The sequence below is a fragment of the Heliangelus exortis genome, chromosome 2 (genome assembly GCF_036169615.1).
Source record: "Heliangelus exortis chromosome 2, bHelExo1.hap1, whole genome shotgun sequence".
Taxonomy (NCBI): domain Eukaryota; kingdom Metazoa; phylum Chordata; class Aves; order Apodiformes; family Trochilidae; genus Heliangelus; species Heliangelus exortis.
The window spans coordinates 27059068-27084159 of record NC_092423.1 but is presented as its reverse complement, the minus strand read 5'-3'; the positions used below and the strand labels follow the sequence as shown (position 1 = coordinate 27084159).

Sequence of the window (25092 nt, the reverse complement as noted above, 5' to 3'; positions counted from 1 at the left end):
TAAGTGATCCATCTGACATAATTGATCAGACAACCTGCATTCCAACCTTGATGTGAAGGCAGCTTCCCCGAGCCCAGTGGTGCTCAGATCAGATGCAGAAGGTGTGTAGGAAGGCAAATCAAATTTTTTGGGAGGCCAAGGCAGCAGGGAGGTGGGCAGCACCATTTGACTGGTGCAAGTCCTCCCCACAGGCCCATGCCAGTTGGTTTGGTCCAGTTTGCTCTTCTATTAAGCAAATTTTTACTGGTAAAACTTTTACAGCACTGTCAGCACAGCCTTTGAAATGGAAACAAAAGCCTTGTTTCCTAGTAAGCAATGAGGAACAACTTACTTCTTTTTTCCTGAGCCACTGATGCAAATGCTTTCATGAATTGACAGCTTTCATAAGTCAAGCTACAGGTTTTGTCAGGATATAAAAACATTTCAGGAAAGCACAGGAATGCCAACTCTTTTAAAGACAGCTGTACAGCCTCTTTACCAGAAGTTGGTTTGGGTTAGTTTTGTTTTGTTTTTCTTCTTCTTACACAAAAGATAATAAAAGTGCTAATGATTTCTCACATTATACACAAAATTAAATGCTTAATAAGCTGAACAAGTTTCAGCTAAACTTCTCTAATTGGCAATTTCAGTTTATTTTATTTACTAGCCTCCCTGTGGAAAATATTACTCAACATTTCTAAAATCACAACAAAAGACCGGAAAATCTGCTTTCCTGTGCTGCTTTTCATGGATTTACTGGTAATGGCATCTCATTTTGTTGTTACTGTGAAGTGTATATTCCAGAAAAGTAACAACAAAAATTAAGAGTTTATTTGCCAGGTGCATGATCGTCAGTATGCTGGCGCTCTTCATATAGAGTAATAAATCATCATCATCAAGCACCTCTTAAATGGTAATTTTCCTTGAGTAAATCTCAAATACTCAGCAGAAGAAATCAATATGCTTGCTCTCACTGAATTAAGATCTTTCAGAAAGATAATATCAAAGATAGGAACCATGGTCATAGTCATTGTCTGTTTGAATCCTATTCAGGAATGCACACACTTTTGCTGAGTTTCTACAGTGATGTTTCTTACTCAGAGCCATCCTGTGCCAGAAATATAGTAATATAAACAAACAAACAAACAAAAAAAAACCCCAAGTGAGCAAAATTAATAAAAATATCTTCTGGGGAATTAAGGACATTGATGTGCAGTACAATATCTGCAAAAGCATCATGAATTCACAGCAAAAACATGGGAATACCTGGACTGGCTCTCCCAGGACAAATGGAAAGGTATTCCAGACTGTCAGAGAAGTGTGCATGATCTACATGACTAGAGCCATCAAAGATGGATTTTTAGAAGAAGTTAATTGGGCAGGGCCAAGATCAAGATCAGAAAGATCCAGATCTTTTTTTTTTTTTTCTGGTAAAAAAGCTTTTATTCTAATCTCAGAAGAAATGCAACATGCTATGGAAAAAAAAAGCAGGAATGAAGTTTGAAAAATTCTTTCCAAAATTGCTATTTTGGAATTAAAAATCAAGGAATAACTCAAGGGAACAGGAATATACTGTCTTTCAAAGATCATTTCAGGTATACATTGAATAGACCAGACTTCTCTATTAGCTTCTTTACTATTACAGTAAAGTACATTTACAGTTGTGACTGAGAAAATATTCCATTCAATGACTGACTGATCTAGCTACTAATAAACATCTGATGATTCTTTCATACTTTGATACCAGTAATCTTATCAATAAAATGGGTTAGCCAAAATCTAAAATAAGACAGTACTATCTGAATTATTCTGAAGACATGACAGAGATACAATAGAAAATCATGACCAAGAAATTCTGAATGACAACTTTAAAAGTAAGAGAAACATTCATGATACTAATTAAAGTTCTCATTAGATTCCCATTATAAGAAATAAGAGAAAAAGCCTCTATTTCTCCAGAACATTTAACAACATGAAATGAAAGAAAGGCTTAGTTTGAAATCAATTGTGTCTCTTGCCTTTGCAAGCACATATGCAGTGAATTAGATTGCATTTTATATGGCAAAGGGACATTAGCTAAATCACAGCAAATACTAAACCATTCTCCATTAGCATCAAAACAGAGGGCTGATGGGTGTGAGCATATGCATTTCTGCACTAGTGGAGAAGACTGTAATCTTCTGTACACTAAATAGAATGTTCATATTGAAAACCTGAGTGTAAGAATTAGAGATAAATATCTAGAGTGTTCTATGAGTGGTTTTGGAGTTGATTTTTTAAGGTGAGAGACCATAGATTCTCTTCACACCTTTACTTGTGTTTTGCAAATCATAATAAAAAGCCTTTTTTTGCCTTCCATGGTTGAGATATTCCTTAGATCATAAAAGCAGCACATTTACTTTGATATTTAGCATATGTATTGTGCAGGCAGACCAATAGTGCTTTTTGACCTAAAATAAAATGTCCGAAATAAGCTCTTGACCAAACTTTTATTTCCTATTTCATCACACAAATTTTTTTGCATTCCTACAGTGTAAACTTTAACTAGCTTCTTGTCATCTACCACATCAATAAGATTGACCTGAATTATTACCAAAACTAGATTAATTATTAGTGAAACGAGAAAATAATTTAAATTATTTCATTTTAGCATTTTTGGGAAAAAAAAATCCTACTACCAACCTACAATTAAGCCTTACAACTCTCAAATCTGAAGAGAGGGTTTTTTTTTGGTGTATGGACTTTTTAGCAATCCACAAGGGTGTGAGGGAACTGATCTTAAAGAAGATGAGAGCCTCTTCATTACAGTGCAAAACTAATAATAAAACTGGTAGAGTTCAGAACATAGGAGTGTCTCACAGGCCTAATTTTCCAAAAGGCTTGGACATCATTTGGCTTTTCAGATACTAGCTAAAAAAAAATTCTTAGGATATGGAAGAATTTATTTGTGCTTTCAGAGGTTTTAGTTGGAAAGAAAAGTTCCTGTTCATGGATGTGATCATAGTAAAGATGCATGTAAGGATGCTGACAATTTTGCTTACACAACAGGAGGTTGGCAGTGGAGGTTAAGTAAGCTTGGATTAGGACTTAATACTTTAATGTTTATTTTTTATTATGTGTAGGTTTGAATGATATGAAAAATAATATTAACATAAATAAAAATATACCATAAAAAGTGTACCACAATTAAATATATACTATTAATTAAATTAATACATAATTGTAATTAAAAAGTGCAGCACAATTAAATATCAACTGAATAAAATTGTATTTTTTCCTTTATGAACATGATAAGCTTCAAGTGTCCTCATACGTAATTTGTCACACTTCTGTTTTTCATGAGAAAAGACCCTGACTTTCATGGTGCTCTGTAAAACAGAAATTAACTGTCCTTCAGTAAAATGAAAGAGACTACTGTTAGATATAAATATATTTCTGCTGTATTTTCTATCTCCTCTTTCTGATTTTCCTGTCCATCTGCTTTTATTTATATGCTGCAATGAAGCACCAAAATGTAGAAATGATACATCATACACATCTCCAAATACAGATGACTTCAGGTATTTGAGAAAAATTTAAAATAGCTCTGAGGCACACTAATCCGAAGATGGTTCCTATTCTCATTGATCCCTAAGAATTACACTCTGAGTTAGAACTGAAGAAAATAATAAATATCAATTTTAAAATTGCTACCAAATTTATATTATTCAACTAGACTTGATTAGAACATATTTCCTGTATTTTTAAAATTTTTTTTGTTAGAAAAGTTTTTTTGGTTTTGCTCACAGTATATGAAGATATTATTACTTTCTCAAATTCAGATTCTTTCAGCTAGAAACCGAGTGCCTGTGTAAATCTGGGATTACATAAGAAAACACAGGTTTTTAATTTTGCATAAATGTTTATGACATACACACCTCTTCTATTTGTTATTTTATGTTGATACTGTCTGCTATTCATCTTCTTTGAATACAATCACTCTTTCAGTCCTTCCAGTCTTTAGAACTTCGTTTTGCTCGTCACATCTTTTAAAGAATACTTTTGTTAGTACTTTTGGTTTTGACAGTACCCTGGAAAATGCTATTGATTTCAATAAAAGTGTTCTATTGTACAATCCTTTTTCCTGCCTTCTTCCATACCTGAAGGAAACTCTGATTTCCTTACTGAGGAATCAGAAGTTCTAAAAATCTAAAGAAATTTTGTTGGTTTACTTTTTTAATTTTATTAGCCATTTTAGCATGTGAGAAGTATACTGATTTTTAAAGTTTTTTGTTTGTTTGCTTTTCTTTTTACAACATTCTGGGAACTTTGATATTGTGACATTTTTCACTTCTTGTTATATTTTTAATGAGCCATTTCAGACAAACTTCTGAAAGTAGAAAATTTCTACTAATCTTCAGTTCTATTTCTCTAGGTATATAGGACTCTTTATTGTCCTTCATTTCTGGGGAATAGTAAATACCTATAGGGAAAAATATGGGGGTTCACATTTTTAAGGTTTCATACATATTGTTTACTGTGCTTGAAGTTACTGGGAACTTTTTGGTTGCATGTAGGGCTTTAGTATCATCACACTGTTATATATCAGAAAACAGCAGCTTTCATAGTAATCTTCCAAAATTCTTGAGTGAAAATTAATGCAAAAAAAAAGTCATTTAACTTCTCAGCAGTATTCTTATCTTCCCTCAGTGCTTTGTGGGGATTTAGAAGATCTGTTGGTTCTATTGTAGTCATCTTCTTCTTCCAAATGTATATTCATGGCTGGTGGGTATTGGTCTTAAAAACCTTTACTATTTTTCTTCAAAATCCATTTTTATTTTTACCCTTCTAATTTCTTTTTTGCTTCATTGTAGTTGTATCCGCGATTATCAGCTTTGCTAAGGTCAGCCTTCTTTAATTCAGAGGATTTGCATGGTTAAACCAACTTTTTTCTAACTAGTCTCCTTTTCTAGACTTCAGTTTATCCCATTTTGGTTTGCCACCTACCCCTGGGGTGTTAACTGACAAATTCCTTCGGAGGCTCCACACACTAAGAGTCAGTCAAAGAAATGAGAAGTTTAAGGTACTTATGTCAGTACAGATGATCTTTCTATAGACTAAATTCAGCTTAATTTCATACTATGTTGCATAATTTTCCACTACTCTTATTCCTGTCAGATTCAATGTGACTTTTACTATCTGCAGCAACATAATGTAAGCAAAGTTCAGCCAGCTAAATGATTAATTCGTTCAAACAGGCAACAATAGGCAACACGTTTTGAAGTATTTAACAAGATGCTAACTCTTCAAAACCCTTTTTTGTGCTAAAGTTGGCATGTACTTTGAATTTACCATAGGAAACCTTGAAAGAAATGGCTAGATACTGCAAAATGTGTCAAACTTATCCTTGAGAATAATCACAGATGACCATGCTCACTGTTAGGAAGTTTTGAAACTACCCTCAATCTGAATTTTTAGTGGTATCCAATATCCAAGTAGTAGATAAGCCAAAATCCCATGATCCCAAATGGGTAAAATATATATTTCTTTTGAAAATGTTCAACTTAGGAACCACACTTCTAATACTTTTCATTTAACAAGATGGCAAAATACATAATCATTAAAAGTTCTGCGTCACGTTTGGTAGCTATTCTGGACACTAAGTGTTTTCACTGTTTTCAATACTGGCCCTGTTTTTATTTTTATTTTCTTCTTCATCTTCTCTGTTATTGCATTTTGTGTAAAACCTTAATTTAATTCTTGGTGCCATCATTTCTGTACTTAGAAAAATAACCATTTGACCTGAGGCTGCACTTAACTATATGTTACTTTGACACTAGCTATAACATGTTAATTTTCATCCAGTGAAGTGTTGTCTGTTTACAGGGACCTCAGACAGCATAACTTGGAAAGTAGAGAAAAAACTTAAAGATAACTAGATTTTTAGAGGGTGCAGCTGTGAACTACAGACAGCCCTGGACAAGCCATCTTATAATGGCTTCCCTAATGAGCACTTTCCTTTTGTTTTTGAGGGTTCTTAACTCATTTGTTTGTTTATGCCTTGGTTTTTAAGTGTTAGCAATCACTACAGGAAGAGCTTGTTCATCAGACTGAGATCTCTAGAAATTCCTATATAAATGTCAGCCTTATTTCTTCTTTTTGTTGTTAAGGGGGTTGGAAACTGCAAAGGACTATTCTTTACCTTAGTATTTTGCTTGTTGTTATCCAAAACCAGCAGGTGAAGGAATAAATTATAAGAAAAATACATTCTAACATCAGTTAAGCAGTCTTGACTCTTAAAAAAAGAATATTGATTTTAACTTTAAAATTAATATCAGAATTGTTACTTTATCCAAATTAGTTGGTACATAATCAGATGTTCTAGATCTGTCTGAGCCCTCTAAAAAGAGAGTGAATATGATGTCTGCAGGAAAATAAGGTGCTCTGACTGATGAGTGAGACAAAATTTTAGATTTTCAGCTTAGTATCATGTAGAAAATGGCTGTGATACTTGATAGTACTTTTATGTCCTTCTCAGATGCTTTTCACCAAAATATCCCCAGAAGTGTTTTGTAAATGTAGTGAATTACATTTTAGTAACAAACTCCTATGAGCAGTTTTGGGGCTGAAACAGAGATGCAGCAAGCTGAGCGTGTAGCCACAGAGCAATTCAGGGTCAGAATCAGGAAGAGAACTAAAAACCGTGAGCTTGAAAAACAGATTTAATATGAACCTTGGCTGCCTCACTGTAGTAAACCATAGCCAAACTGTTTTAACAGCAGGCACTCCTGGTTGTATTTTCTTGTATGTTCCTGTCACATATACAACTATCCAGCTTGCCAATTCAGCATCAAAAAACGGCCATTGCCAAGAAAAAAAAAAATCTAGTTTTCACCTTGTATTCACAAATATAAATACTTCTTTAAGAGGGTTAAAGTATTAAGCTGTGACTTTTTTTGACCTGAAAATGTTGAGCAGCAAGCTATGATAGTGAGTGTGAAGGGTACTTGAGCTGGATGTCTGCTGCACTTTACAAGGGAAGTTTTTATGAATCAGTTTTAAACTGCTTTGCTGTTACTACATGGGGATAACTGTGACAGCCATACCTGAGCCTTCTAATCTTCCAGGTGCCTACAACATTAATTAATCTTCACATGAGATAGGCTGTATCCATCTTTTACCCAAAGAAACTGTTGGAGGAGCTCAGAAAGGTTAATAGCTGCTATGTCTGCTACCTTTAGAGATGTTGCTTGCAATAAGCATTTCTAAATGCCTGGTTCCTCATTTTCTGTGGTACTAATAGTCTGTACTTCAGATTAAAGTCAGTGGGAAGGCAGTTACAATGTGTGAAAATGAGGTCATAGGAATATGAAGCTGAGCACAGAAAAGCTCCCGATGGAAGGAAACTGGGCAGTCAGATCTTAAAATGACATAAGCAAAACCAAAAAGGAGATTTGGGGGCATACAGAAGATTCAAAACCTGAGGATCTTCACTTCATAGCCATTAGCTATTAGTGTACATAGATCTATTATTAATCCCAAAACAAGACAACATATATGCAATGAAACTTTGGCAGCCTTGTCTCTTAGTTCTGAGGCCTTTTCATTACCAAGATCTGGGGCTTGCAGAAAAGTGAAACCAAGGAAAGTGTGAAAATGATCAGAGCTATTTGTGACAGATACCTCCATTCTAATTTGACACAACTGTGTAAATCACATTCTCTATCTACTGGTTTACAAAACTTAATCAGAAACACTGGTAGAGGAAGATGCAAATACATATAAGAGACTGCATGATCCTGGCAATGTCATCATTTTTTTTTTTTTCCAGTAAGACAAAGGTAATTTCAAAAGTATGTATGTGAAATGGCAAAAAAGCCCAAACTGCTCCTCTAAAATGTTCTTCTGTGCATCATATTTCCAGTTAATGGAGTTATTCCTGTCTGAAACATAAATGGGAAGAGATGCAGTGGTTAACATCACGGTCATGCTAATAATGGCAGGCAGTTAGCATTCACAGGAACTATACCATACCTGCTGGGGAATTCTCTTGGTTTAATTCATAGTGAAGAAACCATCCTCTGGGTTTCAAGCAGAGAAATACCAAATGAATTGCTTCAAATTAAGAATGGCAGTGAACACGGCTGGTTGCTGATCTGGGGAAAGGACTGCCTTGCTGCATAGAAAATTTTAAACCATGAGGCATTGGTAGTAGGGCTGGAAGAAAGAATTAGAAATCTGTGACTGACTTGCAGGGAATAAAGAATGAATCGAGGACACATTTTTATTCGTAGATACAGGACACAAACTAAATGAAAATTTAGGTTATTGCTGCTAGAGAAATTCCTGGTTCCTGAGGCCACAATATGCACTGTGACACTGCTGAAAGCTCAAGCATGAGCCAGAGCTCAGAAATTATAGAAAAAGAGATATATGTTTAAAGTTCTCCAAAATGACAAGTATTTTCCACAGAATTATCTCCCCTTAGTTTTCTCTCATTTTCTGTTAAGAAGAACAATGGAATCCCATTACATCTATTGACTGACTTCTCTCTCATTATTATTGTATTTGAATACTTCTCAAAATAGGATACAAACGTAAAAGACCTGCAAAATCAGAGCCAATGAATAAGCAAAAGATCTGATTTCCTTTCCTGCTTGAATTGTATTTAGTAGGGTGTTACTCAACTGGCTCTAGTGCCCTGCCTCCTGATTTATAACAGCATCATTGGGATCAGGATTGTGTCCCTAGTCCCCATGATGTAAAGACAGAATAAAGTCTGCTAAGTGTTTTAGTGGCAAAATAGGTTACTGAAGTTGTAATTTTCTCTAATTGACACTTACAAGAGCTGTAACATTCTTTATGGGCTGCTGAGTGGCAGTGCAGAAGAGTATGAATTCCTTTCTATCAAGCAGCATAGTGGAAAAAAAAGAAAGAACATATTTTAATTCTTGTCCTTTGAACTGATTGTTCACAGTGCACAGTACGAATGGGAACAAGTGTACTAACACCTATGGGAAATGACTCTTGGAAAGTAGTTTTTTACCCGTGTAAATGATCACTCTATTATATTCCACTCTAACATAAAAAGCTCTCCAGCTACCAGCATACCCCAACAGACTGCCTCTTAACAAATAAATTCATGCTCTGTCTTCTTCCTGCAATAAACTATCAAGTGACAAATGATGCAGCATCTCCCTGACAGTACAAAAATGGCTATGTCAACATTTACATAAAAGAGGTGGTTTTGTTTAAATGAGTAATCCTTTTCAGATGCTTATTCCACAGTTGTTAAAAGGATATATTAAAAGCATTATACTGTCCTGCTGGCACTTTGAAGGGTCCAGGCTCTTCATAGCATTTTCCAGTGCCTCTTCTGAGAAATCGCAAAATTTTACTTTAATTTTTCAATCATAGCTTTGAGGTATCTCTAGCTACAAAACAAGGCTTTTTGGTGTTTACTTCAAACATTCTGTACAGTGAAAAAGAAATCTCTGAGGAGTTTCAAGGGAAGAAAATCCTCAGTTATGTGTGGATGAATAGTTGGCTCATTATGGCTACTAAAGGATCTTCTCTCAAAATTTTATGATGAATATTCAGAATGCTAAGGCTCAAATCTTCAAAAGAAAATACTTGCCTCCCGTTTAGTGGAAGGAGACCTCCACTTCAAGGGAGTAACATATGTCACAGCTTAGATGGCAAACCCTATCAGCCATTATTTTGGGAATAGGCATTTTGTTTACTGTTTAAATTATAAAACTACAAGAATGTCCAGACTGTGATATTGAAAGTAAATAACCATTCTAATTTTCTAACTAAGAGATAGTTTAAATAAAGTATTTGCTGTCTTTGAAGAGGCATCAAAGACTCATTTAATACAAATAAAAGCATGCAGAAGATGTTAAGAAACACTTTCTAAGGCACTTGAGATCTGATTTTGGGGAGGAAAATGTTTAATATATATAAACATACCTCTTTCAAAAATACTTTGAAAGACACTCATTGAAATTTATGGCGTATCTACTGTATTGATAAACTGGATTTTTCTCTAGGTTCAAAGCTTAGGTGTTTGTTTTTTCCCTAACAAAAGATGCGTCTTATAAATTTGGACTCTTTTTCAAAAGAGAAAGATTTTAGCTCTCACTGAGTTTTATCTTCTGACTGGCAAATCTTCGATTGATTAGAACTGTTGGAAAAAATTCACTCCTGCTATGCAATTACTTTATTTTTCACTGAGGTGCTTAAAGTAGAAAGTAACAGCACCCGTTTCCAATGAAAATCAGCTTTCATAAATGACATATTGATGAGACATTTCATCATTCAGTAAATTTGCAGGACAAATGGACAGTAATATGTACTGTTCTGAAGCTTCCATTAATATTTCTTATGGTGCTAATAGTACTCACAAGGACGTGAAGCTATAAGCGAGACTGTGCCAACCATCAAGACAATTCCAGTGTGTGTGGAGCCTTACACATTTGTGGCTTATTTCTTACTTTGTCTTAAATGAATTTTTTGGTAAAAAAATTTAGGTAAAACTTCTTAGGTATTACTCCGAAGAACTTCATGTGTTCTTAGTGTGAGTATTCTACATATATTCTCACATTTGCTATTGAAAATTGTTTCATAATATAGACTATTATTTTTATGATTTACATGTCAACACTTAAAATGTGTTAACACCAGGATTTACTTCATTAGTATAATCATTTAAAAAAACATTCAGTTAAAGCGGTAAGAAAATGGTCACATTTTCTGAAACACAAAACCAGCATTTATGAGACTTTTCTCACTTTAAAAATATTAAAATCCTTCTTGAAAATATTGTATGAAGTTTTGTTCCATTTAATTGCTTGCATCACACAAAATAACAATAAAAGCAAGATTATATAAAAAGCCTGAAATCACGTGCTTGGATTTTCTGAACGCTCGATTGTTTTTGCATTTTGCATTTTTGTCAGATAATGTGATGTAAGTGATTCTTGGCAGTTTAAGACTGGAGTGCTGCAAAATGTGAATAAACTTATTCTCATTCAGTATAATATCAGTGGCAGAATTCTCAATCTGCCTGGACTTTGTTTCAAATCTCAGGCCACACAACAAGCGGTCTCCGCCTCCTCTTTGACAACCTAAAGGTGTGTTGGATGAAAGTGCATCACAAGAAGAACAGCACATTACTACTGACGGTTTTGATTATGCTTCAGCCAGAATATCAGCATGAAGAAAACAGAGATTGCCATTCACCTTTCCCCTGTGGAAATTGTGTCGGGTTGGCATACATTAACAAGGACACATTTAAATCTATTGGCAGATTCTGCTACCTCGGCAGCCTGCTGTCTCACAACAAAGCAGTTGGAAATGAAGTCACACAGACAATAAAGAAAGATACTTCAGATTTAGGAAGTCTGAAATACCATGCCTGAAAAGAAAAAGGCAGCAGTCCTGTGGGCTCAGCTACACCAGTTGAGTTATTTGATGCGCATATAGGGCCACAGGTTGTCTCAAAACAATTTTGACAGTAGTTAGCATGCAGTTAATTACTGGGAAATGTTAAAAAACCAAGCTGTAGGTAATCTGCTTTTACCATTAATTCTACTGTTAGAAATTCTAGGCAAGACTGTCTGCAGTGGTAATCAAATCTAGTGATTCTTGCTAAGCAATGGATAAGAGTAAACTGACAAAACACAAAATAAAAGATGGCCAGAGGACACAAAGAATAATGAGATTAGAAAGTTGTATTACAGATACCCACATTAAAAAAATCCTAATCAACTAAATAGTGCAATGCCAATGTTAGCAAAGACAATAGTAGGCCAAAAGAACTAGAAAGATCTCAGGAAATAGAAAACAAGTTCTGATTTGTTGCTGTGACATGATTTAAGAAACTGGACTAAAATTGGCCATATAAAAGAAAATTTGACTGATATATCACTAAGAAAGTTCTCCTGCATAGTTTGTATCAATGGAAGATGATGACGGAGCAGAAATTTCTCAACTAAAAAAAAATGTGTCTAATATCTATCTATATTCAAGAAATATACATACACCAGAGACTATAAAAACTATATATATTTATTCCTTGCGCAGTCAGTTAAGTAAGGATTAGCCTCTATTCCAGTCACTTCCACTAAAAATTCAGAGCACTGCATGAAAGAAACAATATTTTTAAAAATGCAGTGAGAACTGGTGCCCTGGAACAAGTTTAAACAGATCCTTAGAAAGAGAGATATACTTGTCTCATGGAAGCTATTTGTCTACAAAGTTATAATAAATTTCTCCAAATATTTATAAAAATAATAATAAAAAATGAATATAAATATGCAGCAGACTGTAACTGTTCCAAAGGTTATGTTATGCTCTGGTGGATCGTTCTTCCTATTCTTCTGTGAGGGATACAGTGTCAGTATTGTAAAATCACTGTGTAAACCTAACAGTTCATTAACTTTCTATTGTTTTAAATGACATGAAAAGTGTGAAAGAAAACAACAGTACTTGGGGAAATGGAAATTCTAAGTCGTGCCTTTCGGTGTTCCCTTAAAGGCATGACACATTACTCACTCCCATGGTACCAGTATCCGTCACTTCCCATCTAATAGGCTAATTACCCAGGATAATGGAGGGATGGAACAAAACACAGAAATAGAACACAACTTTGTTGAAGAGAACAGCTGATTATGGGGTTGTGTTGGTCTGGGCTAGTGGTATCCCAAAATGCTGCTGTGAGGCAGGCTGGTTTGCACAGGGAAGGCTTGGTATTGTGTTGGGGTGTGGGTGAGAGTGTGTGCATGTATGTTCTCAGATAATTTGACTATTAAACTGTATGCCCTTCCCACGGAAAATCAAGAACTGACTAGATAAAGTGAGTGGAACAGCAGGAACTGCATAAGACATAGGAATGAGAAACAAGTCCTACAGATTTCCATAAGATCTCTCAGAGATGGAGAATGCTGATCTCCTTTACAGGATAATATGGGGATGTCATGTTGCTGAAGTCTCACCAAGCAAGGGCAAGGAAGACCTTAATTCCAGTCCCTGTTCAGAACATTAATTATATAAAATACTTCAATACTTTGAAGTTTGAAATATTATTTTCATATAACCCAGATGAGCATGCTGTTAGCCTATATATTCTTTTATTGAGTGGGTAGTGAGTTATTCTGTGCAAAACAAATTGGTTATTCAATGAAAAGGTTTAGAAACTCTCATTCTAGAACAGCATTACTCAATAATTACGATATTTTTCTGAGAAATGATGTTTCAAATTGCTGCAGGTAGGAGTATTTGAGCTTTCACATGATGCCAAAGCATTGTACATGTACCACAGAATTAAAGCACAAAAAGAGAAGCCCACCTGTTATTCCTCTTCTTCTGTTTCATGTAGCTGGACATAGCCTTATGGGTGTGCTGACTGGGTTGTGGTGTGTGAGCATGGTCTTGAAGCTTTGATGGTCTGGGAACACCTCTCCAGGTTTATAGCAGAGACGACAAATTAATGGCCTGCTGGCCAGCCAGGGCCAGCCAGCAAAATGTATGAGCATGTGGGAGGGGTGAGATGCACATTTGGGTCAGATCTGAGGGAAGATTGCTGGGATGTGAAGTCTGTAACTGGCTGTAGGATGAGATCACATCTGGCCATGTCTGAGAGGCTTCACATTTATCAGCCTCAGCCATGCACTTCAGTACTCCTCTACTTTGTACTTAACTGTGAAATGGAAAACCCGTGGCCATGTAGCAGGTAAGAAACTGAGATCCAGTGTGTGAGGCATTCTAATACCAGCTGTTTTTGGGAACTCCTTAAAATATCAGCAAGGAAGAACATCAAGGAAAGAAGAAGGTTTTTCTATTTTAGTTAAAAGCACATGCAAAATACTTGATCCTAAGGAGCTGAAAAGTAGCTATGGTTAATTTTAGGATAGGAATTAGAAGGTGTTGAACCACAAGAGATGCCTTTTTGAAATATTTATCAGTAGATTTAGTGGGGACCAGAAGACTTCCTAAGGTTTTTTCCATTCCTGTATTCCTGAAATTATCTCAGCGGTATATTGAAATTAACACAAAAAGAGCAATTTGTTTTTAAAATATTTAGCTAGGTTTAATGTATGGAAATAGTCACTAAGAAAAATGTTTAATTCTATATGATTTACCCCTTACAGGATTAAAAAAAATAAATAAAAGAATGAAGAATAAATCATCCTCATTAATTCTAATAGTCTGTCATGTCATCAGATGTCAGCATCAATGCTACTGGTGTATAGAAACTGTTTATGTGAACATAATTAGGGTTTAGTTACTAGGCTAAAAATGAGCTTTACATAAATATTTTTAATAAAAAGTTAGGGCAAACATACACTTTCTATCCTTAAATGAAAATAGGGTCTATGTTCTGGAAACTAAGTGAGTTAGCAGAACTACAGAGCCCCTATAAACTTTCTTATTGAACTAAAAAACAGCTAAGAAGTAAATTAGGTCTGTCAGAGTTGAAGTGGATAATACTGAATTTATCAGACTATATCTTGGGGAATATCTGTGAACTTACTTTGAATTTCTAGAGTGCCCAAGAGAATGGGACCACCACTCTCAGTCAAAACTCTAGAGTGAAATGGCCTATACAGTATAGAAAACTTATAAGTAAACGGGACAAGATTTCTTTCTCTGTATCTTCTGCTAAAGAGATCATTGCTGGATAAACGTAAATGTACCTTTATTTGTTCTAGTAATAACAAACAGCAAACTAAATGGTTTGCAAATGAAGTGAAATGCTAGTGAAGAAGAGTATCTATTACAAAGCTGAGACTTCTGCATTTATAAACCATGGAAGGACTTTAAGCAGACAAGAAGATCAGAATCCAGATTATAAACAGAAGTGTACTGTAAATGAACACAGCTACATTTTAAAGTGTTACTGATGATTAGGTATTCAGTGCCATTAATCTTTCAAATGCATATTTTGTACCAGGCAATTCTGAAATTAAGACTGGAAGTCTGAGTCCTTTCCCTGTTTGACAGTCACAGGAGTTCTCTTTTGCTGGAGCATGATACAGCAATTTTCATCTCTAATAGTATCCTTTTTTAATCTTCTTTCAGAGGGAATATCTGCCTCAAATTGAGGTCAGAGTGATTCAGGGTTAAAAGAATGTGTATAATAGAGATGTGACACATTTAAATCCACTCCTCAGGAACATAAAACTTGATTAGGAGTATGGTCTGGCAGTGTAGGAAAGAGCTGTGAAGGAATTAACTTGTAGTAAATTACCCAGAGCTCCATCAAAGTGCAAAGGGTGGTTTAACTGTAATTATGGAGAAAAAAGAAAGTTTATTTGGGGTAGAGGCTTTTTCCCTGGAAATGGGATGTACTGTACAGAAGATATAAAACTAAGTGGAAATAAGATTTAAAATGTGACTTGGTGAAAAATGTCAGATACTTTACATGGCTTTGTGTCCTTCCAAATTTTCTAGTACTGAGGAAAGAAACACAAAAACCCACAATGGATTTGAGAAAAAAATGTGGTTTTTAAAGCAATAGCCGATTTGTTTTTAAATGAAACTGTTTTGGTTTGGTTTTTGTTTAATGTTAAAATTCCATTTTAATGTTAAAGTTCCATTACAAACCAGAATATAGCTATAAAGAAAAAAAAAATGCTTTCAGTGAAGAATGTCTTGTCAAAAGACATGTAGCTCTGGCTCATGGGAAGTGTTAAAGTATTTTGTTCCACTACCTTATTCTTTTGTGAGATAATCCTCAAATCTTTCCTAACCTTTACAAGCTAACAGAAGTTTTAAAGCATTACTGTGCTTGTCAAGAGTCAGACAGACATGGTGATGTTGAGGGCATAGTTTCCTTCCTGGGCTCCCTTCCCTGTCTGTCCTGTCCTGCTTAGACTGACCATGCCAGGTCCAATTTCAGGACCAGCAGTCTGATACATTATTCTCACTAGTTTTGCATAAGGACCTGAAGTAAGAAACTTCAAAATCCTCAGACTGTTTTATTACACTGGTGTGTGTGTGAAGAAACAAGAATTTGCTAGCATAAACATGACAGGACTCTGGAAAAGAACTGTAATGTTTCCACCCAATGTACTAGTTTAAATACTTAGAAGAATTACTGTTCTTTAATCAAGTAGAAATTAGAACAGAGTTTTTTCACTTTTTATTTCTTCCAAACACTTATCCTTAATATGATTTCACATTTCTGAATAACCTACTTTATCCTTCTCTTAGGACTCTTATCAGAGCATTTTTAGAAGAGGATCCACCCCACTGCTCCCAAGCAGGGTAGGAGATATGAAAGGCAGTGGTAAAGCTGTGCCTGCAGTACCACTACTCAGCTGTTTGAAATTGCAGGAGTGATCCATATAGAAGCAAGACAATTTCAGATCAGGAAGCAGACATAACTGATGCAGCTTTTTATCTCTTCACCTGGTATGTAGGTGTTCAGGATATGTGCAGTGCTAGGAGGCAACAGTTTATTAAAAGTGAACAGGAAAATGAAATGATCTTAGCACTGTAATATTGGAAATCAAAGTAATGCATTCTCTGAAAGATTAGAAACTGATCCTGTGAAGAAAGTGTGCTCTGTGAGAGAGAAAAATAATTTTGTTTTGTTTTGTTTTTTGTTAAATAATAACAGATTTTTTCCTATCTTTCAACCATGTTGTTATAACAGCACATCTGCATGCATCACTGGCTCAGTCACTGATTGCTTTTCAAGAACACCCATACAATTTACAGTTCAGTTTGTGCAAAGGTGTGCAGCTGATGGCTTTTGGCTTATACTGTGATGTTTTGGCTGGTCATTTTTTGCACATGGATGATATTTGCTCTCTAATAATCTGAATTTAGAACCAGTGTTGCCAAGTTTAGTTTTCCATTCACAGCAGGGAATAATACAGAGCAAATGCATGCTGGATCTCATGCTGCCAGGGAGCCTGACTACTGTGCACACACTGTAAGAAATTCAATTCTTCCTACAGGTCAGTTTGAAACATCTACAGGGACCAGTTCTCATGGGTCATGTGCATCTTTGAAGAGATCTTTAAATACCATAAATTGTACATGGGATTTGAGGAGCAGTGATTTGCAGCTCCTTCCCATGTAGGCTTAGCCTGTGCTATTAAATACTTTTACAATAAACATGCATCACAAGGTAATGGGCTTAAGGCTGACACAAAGCTTGCAATAACCTTAGCAAAACAGAGTATTGCAAGATGTACATGCCCATTGCTCAGCAAGAACTCAATACTGCAGATTCCAATGAAGTAACTATTGTGGTTAACAGTGGCAATAGACTCTTTCAGGGAACTCTGTGCCTTGCAATTGTGTGGAGCTCTTTCCAGAGTCAAGCCCATCTGCACATCTTCTCCTGGGCCTAGTCCAGTCATTCAACCTGTGCTCAGACAAGAGACTAGAAAAATATTTTCTCCACCTTATCCCTCTTGAGGAACTACCTTGAGTCTTCTGATGTCACCTTCCTTTCTTGGTTTTGAAGCTCTGCAGTGAAAGTTCATCAAACACCTCATAACCCTTTATCATCAAAATATCAGGTCTCTTTCCAGTGAGAAAATGTCAGTCCACACAATCTCCTGGTTGTTTTTTCTCCAGAAGCATAAAATAAGGGAGGGACAAAGAAGGTCCCAGAAGGAACTTTTAAGGGTGACTCCAGGGAGCACATATGGTGGCACTGAAAAACTGCTTGCAGGGGTGATTAGAGCACTTCTAGGGAGATAAAAAAGGAGGTGGGCAGAAAAAGAAATGGATTTGTAGTATCTTAAAGAGTGTTTTGTTATTTATTGCAACCACAAGTAATCATTCAGATTTTTTATACCTTTCTTTCTGAGTCAACTTACACTGATTGCTGTTATTCAAAATACTGTATTAGTAGTGGCAGGTTGGAAATGCCCTATTTTCTTAAATAGTTCAAGCTTCCACTGAGATTTATTTCTCCCAAAGAATAAAATCAAACTACAGTGTTCTTCCAAATGTTAGTTTTCTTTTGTTGCAAAATAAAACTTGAAAGCAACAAGTATTCATTAATGATTTTCTTGAAAATGAAAATGGGTGCCAACATTCTTTCTATAGGTATGTTTTGAAAATTAAAAACAATTACATGCTAAGAAGTTATGAATGTCAAAATATAATTTTCAGAGATTCTACATGCTTTATAATGGGTTTTCTCCACACAGACATTTTTTGTATCAAGGTTGAATTAGTCAAATTTAAAATTTTGTCCTGAAAAGCTGTTTCACCAGATATTTTTATTTCGTCTATATTATTATTTGCCGCCTAGAAAGTCTGGATAATTGTCTCAAAACAGGATGGTGCACACATTTTTTAGTTAACTTTCTATTCTCAAGTCATAGCTGATTTGGATTCCTCACAGATGTTCTCATCCGTAATTCAAAGCCATACATCCAAGACACATAAAAATATCTTTGACAGGAAGATTAATAAAATGTGTTTTAAATTGTAAGGATAGCAGTAGTTAGTACTTCTTTTTTACCAGGAGCATCTGCTAGAAGCTAAATTTATAGCTTATTCTCAAAGTGCACATCAAAGAAGTGCAATGGTCAAGCAGTAAGTTTTCAGACTGAGTTTTTCAAAGGAGGTTGATATTTTTTTAGTTATACCCTCAAATATTGTGTAGCTGGATACCTATAGACACCGTGATAGAATCAGGGGAAATTAAGCCAATATTTTTTTTTTTTAAAAAGGTATTTAGAACCACAACAGAACTGTCAGAAAAGAAGAAATGTAGGTTTTGTTATAGGAAGACAGAAAGATAAATGCAGTAAACATAGGGTTTCATTTGAATCACAGCAAAGAAATTACTAAGTCCAGCTCATTTCATTTGTCTTCTTTAAATAAAATTAAATGTAAGAGCATGTGAAGTGCTTTTGTATTCTTCTAGGAACATGATGTGAGCACAAACTTTTAATATTCGTGTGTTTTTCCTTATAATAAACCATGAACAAAGGACCTCACCACTCTAAAGGTTACTTAGAATTTCAGCAATGGGTTTAGTTGATTTGAATAGCCTTTTTGGCATGTTGATTTATGCTATAAGAGTGGCCAAGATTTTTAACAGTTTAAATAGGATAATGGGGGAGAGAGAGCATGCTGAGCAAAATGCATTCCAAGATTTAAGGACTTAAAATGTCTGAATTAAACTAAACTGACATGTATTCATTCTTAGCAAATTTGCTGTAATTATATCTGGAAATTCTGAAACAAGGCTGAGATCGCCTGCCAGTTGATCTGAGGGGATACTGGTTCCCATTATAGAAACTACATATCAAGCTGTTGGCCACATACCTAGACATTAAGTAAATGGTGCAATGTTTCCATTAGTAGAAAAGTATTTCAGAATTAGGGGCATTTCAGTTTTGACCAATGCTTGCTGAAGGATGGAGTAACATAGTCACATAGAACCTTTTACTAACATAAAAATATGTTACTGAATTAATCTATGATCAGTACAATAATGTGGTGTAATCACACACTAATCGTGCTTGCTGGTATATGTTTCTATAATTAACTGAATCACTTAAATATCTGAGAAGGTCTCAGAATCCTGAGAGTAGAATGATTTGTTTAATGGATAAATAGGAATGGCTATAAAATCAATTATTTGTATTTTAATTTTATTGCCTGCTGACTGAAACAATCTGGGAAGTTCAGTAAAGCTCAATTAAATCTGGGTCATCCAGAGAGCTATTTCTCTTCACAGTCTCATTCCAGGTCCTCTGTCAACATTTTTCATCATCTCTGTTGATTTCCTTTTCAGAGAAGATTAGTGATCTCCAAAATTCTTCTTCCTGCATCATCTTTTCAGCAAATACTCCACACGGATTTCAGATCATGTGTAACAAGATGCTTAACTGCTCTGTTCTGGTGCACTGGGATCTGTCAACATTAATAATCCAGGGTCTACATTATAATATTTGGATATGTGGATAATAATCCACAGGATCTCTTTAGGAAATTTTAGCTGAAATTTCTGAGATTTCTCAATACGATCCATGTTTACATTTTTTTCTTGTATATGACTCAAAGCTGTAAGATCTATGTGATGATCTGTAACATGTTACCTGTGCATCATAGAACTGTTTAGGTTGGAAAAGACCATACAGTCCAACCAGTAACCCAACTCTACTAACTTAGCTCTACCAGCCCTCTGTTAAACCATGTCCCTAAGTACTGTATCTGTACAATTTTTTTTATCTATACAATAGGGCAGCCCATTAAAATACTTAATAACCCTTTCTGTAAAGACTTTTTTCCTAACATCTGACCTAAACCTCCCCTTGCATGACTTGAGGCATTTCCTCTTGTCCTATTGCTAGTTACTAGAGACAAAAGAGGGACATCCACTCTGCTGGCCCCTTGACACAACCTCCTTTCAGTAGTTGCAAAGAGTTACAAGGTCTTCCCTCAGTCTCCTCCTCTTCAGACAAAACAGCCCCTGTTCCCTCAGCCTCTCTTCATAAGGTTTTTTTTTTCCAGTATGTATGTTTTCTCGTGCCATTACTTGTTATCCTCTGATTCCTGGCTATTTCAGTGCAAGCAGACATCCCTTAGCATTTAATAGACTTGATTTATTTTTTTCTGCAATGCTTACAGTTCTATAGTTAAATTGCTTCAGTTCTGAAACAAGGGTATAGAAATAGATTTTTATGTTTGACATTCCAATACCAGACACCTAAATTTTCAGTGTATGGTCTGTTTGTTGAACTGCTGCTGTTCTAGTTTACATCTATTGATGTTACGGGTGAAAAAAAAGCCTGAGATATCAAAATCTCTAAAAATAGAGGGACAAATTAAAAAGAGCAAATTAAAGTGTATTTTTAGCTGATAAAAACCATTATGGCTCCAACTAGTAAAAAGACAATCAAGTTTGGGGTTTTTTTGCAATACGAAGTTGGATTTTCAATGTAACTTTTTTTTTTCTTTTTTTTTTTTTTTCTTTTTTTTCAGGTTGTGCATACCTCTAGGTACCATTTCCCTTATAGTGCCTGCAACCTTGCATTTTATACAATTAATGGCTTCCTCTTCACCATCAGGGAGGCCATGATGACTCCACTTGAACCTGAGTGCTGCCCTGTTGAGGATCCCAGTCCTCCTTTCTAGGATGCCCCCATTTTCTAGAAGACATTCCAGTGAGTACTCATCGAGAGTCAATATCCTACAGACTTTAAGGCTTTGTTCTAGGGGTGAAGTATTTTATTTACTCATGCATACAGTCTGACATTTTGGTTCAAGAGGAAACTGAGTCATGTATCTCTGCTTGCTGATAAAGTCTGAAACCTGTTGTCAGCAACTTTCTTAGGCAACTGCTATTGATAAATGTCAGAGACTAGATGGGCACATGGGAAGAGATGGGAATCAATGTGACTGCCCTTATGCTCTTGGCTGGTGAAGGAAATTTTGCACAAATCCATCAGGGCATGCATTTGCAGGAAAGAACAAAGCCAAGGGGACTTCCCTGTAATCTCCATTACAAGCTTATTTACAAGGACAAGGAACTGCAGTTTATATCATTGCCTCTGTCAGATATTTAGGCATCTAACCTGATGGATTCAAGTTGGATTATAACAGCTGCCTTTAGAGATTTCAGAACACTGCAAGTACTGCACCAGAGAAAAACAGCAGAACTGAACAGTCCATATATAGCTATTCAGACTTGGAATGCAGCCCTACCCATGTAATTTTTTTTACTTTTAGTTACCCTAGTGTTAAATATATCTTCTAGCTCTATTACTTTCTAATACCCTTAAAGTTCAGAAGTATATCTATATGTGCAGCTGTATACCTGGTATTTTTTTCCCTTTTGCCATGACTGCATATGCCTTACTCAGAGAAATGCTTTTTTCTTGTTTTGTGCTTTACCAGTTGTCACAAATAAACACCATTTTTCTACTTTATGTGTCTGAATAGCAAGCAGAGCTGGGAAGGACTTCACACTGTGATGCACTTTCAAAACAATTTAGCTATTTTGAATGTAAATTTGATAAGTGCAAACTGCAGTGACATTGCTGCTCTGCAGCTTGCAAAGCCTTAAGCGGGTGCAAATGAATTAACTTTGTCCTGAGAACTTACACCAGGTGGAGAGCTCTTACAGATAGCCTGCAGGAGATGGAACCTCTTCCTTCCAAACTGAGATAAATGCTCATGCTGATTTATTAAGACAAAGTTCTACTGCAGGACCTGCTTAATTCTGATGAATAAATGCAGAAGTACCAACCGGTGGGTCTGGGGAATTTAAAGCTGCTAAAGCCAAGTTCTGTAACTCTTGAAATAACTGTTTTCAGATCCCTTTTTCTGGATTATAGAAATTAAATGTATCTGTAGGTCATGGAAAAAATAGTAATGTAAGAAAATCCTGAAACTGGAAGTTATTTATGGTGAGTTACTTTTAATTACAAAATGTCTGTATGTCTCTGATATAAGCGTTAAGACATACGTATATTTTCATGATGGTGCTTAGTTTGCTAGAACTGAGAAATGTGAGTGCTTAGTTCAAATGCAGAAAATACACAGCCTGAATTTAAAAAGTCCTTACCTCTAGATACACTTGTGAGCTAACTCTGACTCAGTTTTAACCTTTCCTTAAAAAGTCTTACTTCTTTTCTTTTGAAAAAGTTCCAAAAGCTCACTTCCTATTTCTCTTCCTGTTTTGCTCTTTTTTTATTTTTTATTTATTTATTTTTTATTTCTCTGCTATTTGCTAGTCCCTGTTTACTGTTTGTTTCCCACTAATATCTTCTTCTTTTTTTTTTTTTTCTCCTATCCTTCATTCTCCCTCTCCTCTCTAGGTAGGTTTCTTGATGCTTTCAAAGGAAAGTCAATGTATAGCTGCCTCTCCCTTTAGCCCTCCCAGCCCTGAAAAATCCAGATCCACCAGGTGCTAAGTTTGTTGCAGCTCCTCCACCACTGCTCTGCTTTGTCTAATAGAATATTGGCTTTGATTTCTGTACAGGGAGATGAGTAGGGAAAAAAAATGTTCTGCTACACTGAGTGGAGTGACAGTAACACAGGAGATGCCATCTCAACAACCTGATGCACAATGAACTGTTCTCCAAAATTCCTCTCTGCTGAAAAACAAGGAGGAGGAAGCCACACTGTCACACTTTGTTTCCTCCATGGACAGAGTAGTAATTTTTTTTTTTTTCCTCTGCCTTCTTCTGTCACTCCCCAAAATCCAGAAGTGTTTAAAAACTGCTCCTTTGATGTATCTGAAACAAGTGCCCAAAACATAAATGCTGTTGCTCACTTGAGGGCAAAAAGAATCTATTACAGGGGCCAGCAAAATATTTTTAGGGGTTAGTGTTTTTTTCTCAGATTAGGAGACATTAAAAAAAAAAATGAATCCTTGACAATGTTTCCTGAGTTAATCTCCTGTGGTAGCTTTTGGGATTTGCAATGCCTACCAATGTCAGTCATTGCTGGGTATGTCATGCAATAGGATATGCTGTGAAACAACCCACATACTGATCATTCACAAGAGAAAAATTATGCTTCAATGCTAGCAAAGGTGGATGACAATGGACTTAATTTTCAACTAATCATAGCCAAAGGATGGTATACAGAGATTCATTCTGCTTCCAATGAATTCAACAAATTTCTCTTCAGAAATTATCCACTCTCAGCTCCTGGCTTCTGATTTTCTTGTTCCCCCGTGAAATAAAAATAAGTAAAACCATTGCTTTCTAGACTGCTTTGTATGGGTGTTGTTGATACTGAAAATCTGAGATTGTTTTGATTCACTTTTTTATGCTAAAATATCATTAGTTTGTTTCCTGATGGAGCAAAATATAACTAGTGGGCTCAGACTCACTGCTGGGGTCAGTAGCTAAAATTCCATTGAGGAGACCACTCAGGAGCCTGCTTCAACAATCACAGGATTTGACCTATAGAATCAGGTTAATCAGAGCCTACTGGATTTCCAAATGGGTTTAGTTGGAAAATTGGCTGAATATTATGTGGAGATCACTAAAGGGAGGTTTTGGGTTTTTACTGAAGGTGCTGAACTAACCCTATACGAGTCTTCACACTTGTCTTTTTTTATCTCAGCTTTTCCACAAATATATTTGATTTGAGAAAATGAAAGACAAAGGAAAGCATAGAAACTGTTTGAGGCTTTACTCATTTGAAGCACAGGAAGGTTAGAATGTGCTGCATTTTTGCTAATGTAACCCACTGAACTATTTAAAAGTGATTTGTACCATGGAAATTCAATCTGAAAATATTTACAAGTGTTTCAATTTTTTCTTAGATTTATACTTGGTGTAATAGTTCTTCACCATGGACAAGTATATATCTTCAATTGTAGCAGGAAAAGTAGGGAAATTAAAAATTAATTTAGAAGCCTTCAGCATTATTTTATATTGCTTCTGAATGAAAACACAATCTTGAATATTTTGGAGATTTTTTTCCTTCTCCAATCTTATTTTTCTTGCATTTGAAAAACACGGTAACCATACTAAGCAACTGAAGTGCTTTTCATTTTTAAAGCATTAAACAAGGAATGACTAATTACATTAGCTGTTTGGCACAGGCATGATACAGCCTTGATCCTTCATTCAATTAGAGCTTCTTTGAATTTGGTGAGGTCAGATTGCATCCCATTTAGGTGTTATGACTCAGATCATGTCCTATCCACATTTTTACAATTACTGAAGTAACACTAAGAACTTCTGACTAATGAGGTACATTTTTAGCAGACTGGGAAAGCAAGTCATGATAAAATGAAGTAAGTTAAAAGCAAGTGACAAAATCAGTTGTTAGTCTTTGTGAAGCCAAATTTGAAAACCTTGTGGTATGAGAGGAGCAAAAATGGAAAGAACGGCGTTCAGCTCCCATCTTCAAGGACATTCCTAGATTTGTTTGAAGGGAGGAGGGACTACAAACCTCCTAGTACCCTAATGTGGCATAGGTGACATAAGTTCCATATTTGGTACCCTAATTTGTCATAGGTGGCATAAGCATGAACCTGGACGGTCTCATGGGAGGCCTTTCTTAATATCTGCTCACAGACACATACATACTTCTCACACCTGTGGAAAAACTCCAGTGGATAACACAAGGAACAGACATCCATACCTTAGCAGATGACTACCAAATTATTTAGTGCTCCAACTA

At 35.6% G+C, this 25092-nt stretch overlaps 1 long non-coding RNA gene across 1 annotated transcript; it reads left to right on the top strand.

Annotated features, from left to right (window-relative positions):
• Positions 1–11055: 11055 nt before the first annotated feature.
• On the top strand, positions 11056–23653 carry LOC139793687 (uncharacterized). The gene is made up of 3 exons (XR_011724718.1): positions 11056–11227; positions 20929–21110; positions 22931–23653. It is a non-coding gene; the product is annotated as an uncharacterized lncRNA (long non-coding RNA).
• The last annotated feature ends 1439 nt before the right edge of the window (positions 23654–25092 follow it).